The 6,330-nt window shown below is 35.2% G+C and overlaps 1 long non-coding RNA gene across 1 annotated transcript; it reads right to left on the bottom strand.

Moving 5' to 3' along the window:
* Positions 1-373: 373 nt before the first annotated feature.
* On the bottom strand, positions 374-3,499 carry LOC131526101 (uncharacterized). Its single transcript, XR_009267378.1, has 3 exons — positions 3,157-3,499; positions 2,306-2,395; positions 374-1,386 (listed from the first exon to the last, which is right to left on the bottom strand). It is a non-coding gene; the product is annotated as an uncharacterized LOC131526101 (long non-coding RNA).
* Positions 3,500-6,330: the final 2,831 nt, after the last annotated feature.

The following is a 6,330-nucleotide window of genomic DNA, read 5'->3' as shown; positions in this document are numbered from 1 at the left end:
ACACACGACACCATCCACATCAATGGAATGGCTGTTGAGCGTGTCTCCAGTTTCAAGTTCCTGGGGATCCACATCTCGGCGGACATGTTGTGGAAAACCAACACCTCCAGCCTGGTCAAGAAGGCTCACCAGCGCCTCTTCTTTCTGAGGACACTGAGGAAGAATCAGCTCTCCTCTGCTATACTGGTGAACTTCTATCGCTGCGCAATAGAAAGCATCCTGACCAACTGTGTCACAGTATGGTACACTGTAAAAAAAAAAACCCGTAAAAAAACGGTAATTTTCTGGCAGCAGGGGCGCCAGAAAATGTCTGTTAAAAACAGAAAAATACTATCAGGAAAAAAAACAGTAAAAAAACGGTAATTTCGTATCCGATAATTACGGTTTATTACTGTTATTCTACACAAAAATATCCTTATAAAACCATGAAATCTTTTAATTTTAACATAAATTAATTGTTAAAATACAGTCATACACCTCTAAAACACAGAAAATTGTCTTTAAAAAAAGTTTTAAGTACAGATAACACTGTAAAAAAAATGGTAATTTCTTTTCCTATAATTACGGTTTATTACTGTTATTCTACACAAAAATATCCTTATAAAACCATGAAATCTTTTCATTTTAACATACATTGTTAAAATGTATGTTAACATACATTGTTAAAATATTCAAACACAGAAAAATTATTTAAAGAATGATAAAAAAAAAAGTTTAAAAGATCATAATCAGCAATTCTGATGAGCCATATAAAAAGTATTTAACTTGAGCTAGAGAGGTGACAGACATATCTAAAGGGATAGTTCCCCCTAAAATAAAGTTGTGATCATTTACTTAACTTTAAGTTCAACTTTAAGCAGTTTAAACTGCAAAAATAACTAAGATTTGCTTTAATAATAAAAAAAACACCAGTAATCTTAATTTTGTTTTATTTGTTATCTGCAAATACATCCTGTGATCAACATTTAACAAAGCATCGTTTAGCAGCATTTTATATATATACACACACACATTTTTTTTTTTTATGAAACTGGTTCTCCCCACTGGTTAAAACTTCTGGTCTTTACTGTGAGCTTTTTTTTAACCCTGTACTTTGAAATGTACACAATTTAAAACGTGTGGTTAAAACGCTGCAACTCACTCAAGATAACAGTCAGCCACAAAATACAAGCAGAATGAACCCTTTACACATTACAGAATAGTCTATAAACTAAATGGAAATGTATGAAACAGAAAGAAGCTGGCATGTGAGATGTCTACTCTCGCCATTCAAAGTCTGCAATGTTTGTAATCAAAGAAAGAACCGTAGGATTTATGGACTGCTGTTTTTTAGATTGTTGCTTCTCCACTTTGGTCCCCCTATCTGGATTTATCCGGAAAAGGCATCTGTGAAGACAGAAATACACTTGAATATAGTGCTACAAACATTTTTCATAATCAGCAATTCTGATGAGCCATATAAAAAGTATTTAACTTGAGCTAGAGAGGTGACAGACATATCTAAAGGTATAGTTCACCCCAAAATAAAGTTGTCATCATTTACTTAACTTTAAGTTGTTACAAACCTGTACACATTTATTTCTTCTGTTGAACACAAAAGATACTTTGAAGATTTGTTTGTAACCAAACTGTTGATGGACCCCATTGACTTCAATAGTATGGAAAAAAAATACTTTAGAAGTCAATGGGGTCCATCAACTGTTTGGTTACAAACATTCTTCAAAATATCTCTGTTCAAAAGAAGAAATTCATACAGGTTTAGAACAACATGAGTGCAAGTAAACGATGACAATTTTATTTTGGGGTGAACAAGTATCTCCCATTAAGCAACGGTGCCTACAATGGCTGTGATGCGTTCCAACAACCAGTCTTAAAATCTGCTGCCAGTGTCAACATCTCCATAGATCATAAAGGAAATGTTACACCATGTCCTAACCAGCCGTGACGGCGACACACAATGATGCTATTTTAGAAACTGCTTTTATTTTTTATTTAAATGATCTAAAATATCTTTTAGATCAATGCATTGTTTCTGGCAATGTGGCTTTTCACATTTCAGTGGACCCTGTACGGTTTCACATTGTGACACGGATGACCGCTTGTGGTGGCGCAACATAACAGACTTTTAAAGGAATTATACTTGGTAAACTTTGATTTGCACCCAATTACACAACAGGCATATTCACCATGTGCTTCATTTGTGTGTAATTTTTGATGATTTACATACCCTTTCACTGTTTCCATAGAAATGCCACATATAGGACATGTGAAAGCATTTAGAACACTTGCCATATTGCAAACTTACTTAATGTTTGAGCTTGAAGGCTTCTGACTGATCTCAGTTCCAGAAGTTCCAGATAGCTATTGTTCCAATTCCTGGTATTGAATCAAAAAACTGAAAAATAAAAAAAAATTAGTTTGCATAATATTTGTGCAAAATTACATTACAATAAATTGTAACACAGCAACATTGATTTTCTTTATTTAATTGAGTCTCAGATTCAGTCACAAAAAAATCAGTAATTTAGGCATTTCTGAAACAGTCACTCAGTGTTAAGCCTTTACAAATTGAAATAAAGTGTGTTTGTTTCTTAAACCTTTACAATGTGACCATCGAGCACCACACTACCAGTATTTTCCTTATGTCATTTTAGCTGTATATCAATTACACTAAATTTGCTGACATTTTTTTTTTTTTGAGAATCGTGGATGCTTTTGCTAGAGACTGCTGTTAGTGTACCATTTGAAACCAAAGTCAACGTTGACTTATCACTTTAAGCCAAACAATTATCTTTTTCTAATAATTTTGACGATGTTTTGGGCCAGTTAATGCGCTTACGTGCGCAGCATATTTGAAAGCTGTTGCTAGCAGTGGTCAACTTTAGTTAGCTAACTTTTTTAGTTAGCCAGCCACGTGCCACACAGTCACGGCCACAAAAATACAAGCCAACACAAAGATCATGTTCTTAAAAATGCAACGTTAAATTGCGTTCAGGTAATGTTAACACAAAGCTAAAATGCATCTGCAACCTAGCTAATGTAACATCTGACATACATTAGTTGTTTTGTTTTCGGTCGTCAATCTTAATGTATACTCTAGCTATGTCAGTATTGCGTTGAATTTTTGAATGTGTCAGTAAATATTTTCGACGTTACCTCTCACAACTGTTGCTTCCTCGAAAACAGCAGAATAGTTCACCAGCGCGCCGCCGTCTACACTCTTCATCATGTCGCGCGCTTCTTTCTGCGTGTGCCACCAACGTAGCAGAGGTGTCAATTCTGATTGGCTTAGATAATTATTGCCGTGAAAATGATTTGCTGAACACAGAGGTTGGTGATTTGTCTTTTGCATTGGTTTTCGTAGCTTATTATTTAAATTGCAACGGTCTTTTTTTAAAACAGCTAAACTTACCATACCATACCAACTTTATTTGTTAAGCACTTTACAACAACTAAAGTGTTGTCCAAAGTGCTGTACAGAAAAATAAACATAAGTACAATTAATACGCACACAATAAAAGCATTCAAAGTAACAAATTAAAACAAGCAAATAAAGTCGACATCTTAGGTGTCAAAAGCCAAAGAGAAAAGATGGGTTTTAAGACTGGTTTTAAAACAAAAAAAGAAGAGGCCTGCTTAACACAAGTCGATAGATATACTTTTAACTAGGATATCCCTATTGCTAACAGATCTCTGATCATCTGTGACAAGCTAAGGGGTGTCAGAAATTAACACAGTTGTTACAGTATTTCACGTGTTAAAAGAGGCCAGCAGGTTAATAAAAAAATCACTTTATTTTTACAGTTAGTTTCGTTAAAATTATCATTGAAAATATGTTTAAAAACAGATATATACTGTATTCCATTTATACAAAGTTTCTCTGTTAAATTACGTTACACATGTCAATAAACAGTTTTTTTTTAATTTTATTAAAACATTTCTGTAATTTAAAAAAACAGGGAAAACACTGTAAAATTTATTGGCAAAAACTGTAAAAAAATATTTATTTTTTACAGTGTATGGGAGCTGCTCTGTTGCGGAGTGCAAGGCTCTGCAGCGGGTGGTGAAAACTGCCCAGCGCATCACAGGGACTCCACTACCTGCCATCGAACATATCCAGAGGAAACGCTGTCTGCTTCGAGCTCACAGCATCCTTAAGGACTCCTCTCACCCAGCCCACAGACTGTTTTCTCTCCTGCCCTCCGGCAGGCGTTTCAGGTGCCTCCGGACCAGGACCAGCAGATTAAAGAACAGTTTCTTCCCCAGAGCTGTCTCTTTACTGAACTCTAACCCCGTTGATCCACTTCCTCATATATTATTAACTCTTCTCTCCTACCTCACATCTGCCTTATTTGCACTACTGAATGTAAATTTTTATTACAGTAACAACTGTTTACTTTTGTATCTTGCACTACCATACCTAAATTGGATTATGCTCATTTGCACTGCCGACTGTTGTTACATTATCAATGCTTACATTAACATTTTGCACCGTATGTCTAATTGTAATACGCAATCACTTCCACTGCACTTTTACACCTTGTTTATAGTAATAGTCATCTGTATATATATTATATTGATAGTACATATCACCTGTAAATTCTGCTTATAGTAATAGCCATCTGTATATTTATTCACTATACATATTCACCTGTAAATTTCTGTATATTTATTCACTATACATATTCACCTGTAAATTCTGTTTATATTAATAACCATCTTTCTATATATATTTATACATATATTCAGTACATATCCTTGTCCTGCACTTATTCAACCATTGTATATACTGCACTTGCTGCTATTGCACTTCTGGTTAGACCTAAACTGCATTTCGTTGCCCTGTACCTGTACTTGTGTAATGACAATAAAGTTGAATCTAATCTAATCTAATTTAATTCCCATTTTCTGTCAGATTAGAGTCAGTCTCAGTAGATTCTATCAGTGTGGGTCCTAATAAATCAACTACCAAAGCAATTAAAAGAGGAACACAATTAAATTGGTCGACTACACCATCATTAGAGGCTTCTGGAAGTTAAATATTGATTATCTGCATTCTTTTCAGGAAAACAGTTCCTTGTTTAGTCCAGTCTAAAACTCTTGACTAGGGGTGAAAATATTGCATCATAAATGACATTTATGAAATGTCGCAGAGAGTGACTACAGATACAGTTAGATTAGAGGTGACATGCCTTAGAGAGGCTTTTCTAGAACAAAATAATAAAAGAGGCACCAGAGAAATGAGTCCTGGGGGAGGGTTATGAACCTCTGGAGGGATGTTGTCGTCATTGTGAAAGCACTGAATGAATGTTCAGAACTCAAGGTCAAAGTTCAGTGCGAACAGGGCAAGTGTTCAGGTAAAAGACAGTCCAGCTGTGTCAATCCATGCTTGACTGCCCAGATTCACTGTGCATCCACATAGGTTTTTATGGAAGCAATAACAAGCCTGTATAATTCAGTAATCTACCTCAAGAGAGCAAGGGAGGTCAAGCCACCAGGGGCATTACTTATTTATTGCCAGATGCCTTGCAACATAACTGAAGCTGGAAGTTCCTGTAGCTGAGCTGGTACAGCACTGACACCAACGAGACCCAGGGTCATGAGTTTGATATGCGGAGGGCGGGTTACATTGGGGAATATAGCCTTCTCCTGACCATGGTCATGATGCATGTGAATACAAATGCTAGTGATTGGGAATCCTAGATGGAACAACCATACTCAGTCCCATAATATTGTCTACTGTTTCTCATTGCCAGGGATGGGCAGTATTTCAAATACATGTATTTAAAATAGGTATCCGAAATACAAAATACTATTTTGTATTTAAATACCTTTGGAAAAAAAAACCCTGAATGTATTTTGGATTTAAATACATTTAATATTAGTATTTTCAAAGTATTATATGATATATAATTATATTATATGTATTATATATAAAATACTTTTTGCCAATCAATCTCTTTATTGATTTCCTGTATCAACTAGTTCAGACATGCCACTTTCATGCATGTGAGCTGCAGCTGTATGACTCCATCTAGAATTGGGTAATGAAATTTTCTGGATTCCTGTAAGGAAATAAGGAATAATACTGCCTTCGCGTGCTATCAAAATTTCCTACTTCCAATTTCAGTAGTCCTGATTACAAGCATGTTGCATTCAAGTGCTTTGCTGTTGGAAAGAATAGGAATCGTGGAGGACGCCACGTTTCCTGGGAAAATCTTATTAAAGCCAAAATCGTAGATATTAAACATATTTAATTTTGAATAAAATGTAGCATCCCGTTTGTTGACAACTATCTCATCATTCACAGTGCTATCTTTATAGTTAGCT

The sequence above is a fragment of the Onychostoma macrolepis genome, chromosome 19 (assembly GCF_012432095.1).
Source record: "Onychostoma macrolepis isolate SWU-2019 chromosome 19, ASM1243209v1, whole genome shotgun sequence".
Lineage (NCBI taxonomy): Eukaryota > Metazoa > Chordata > Actinopteri > Cypriniformes > Cyprinidae > Onychostoma > Onychostoma macrolepis.
This window is presented reverse-complemented; position numbering and strand designations above follow the sequence as displayed.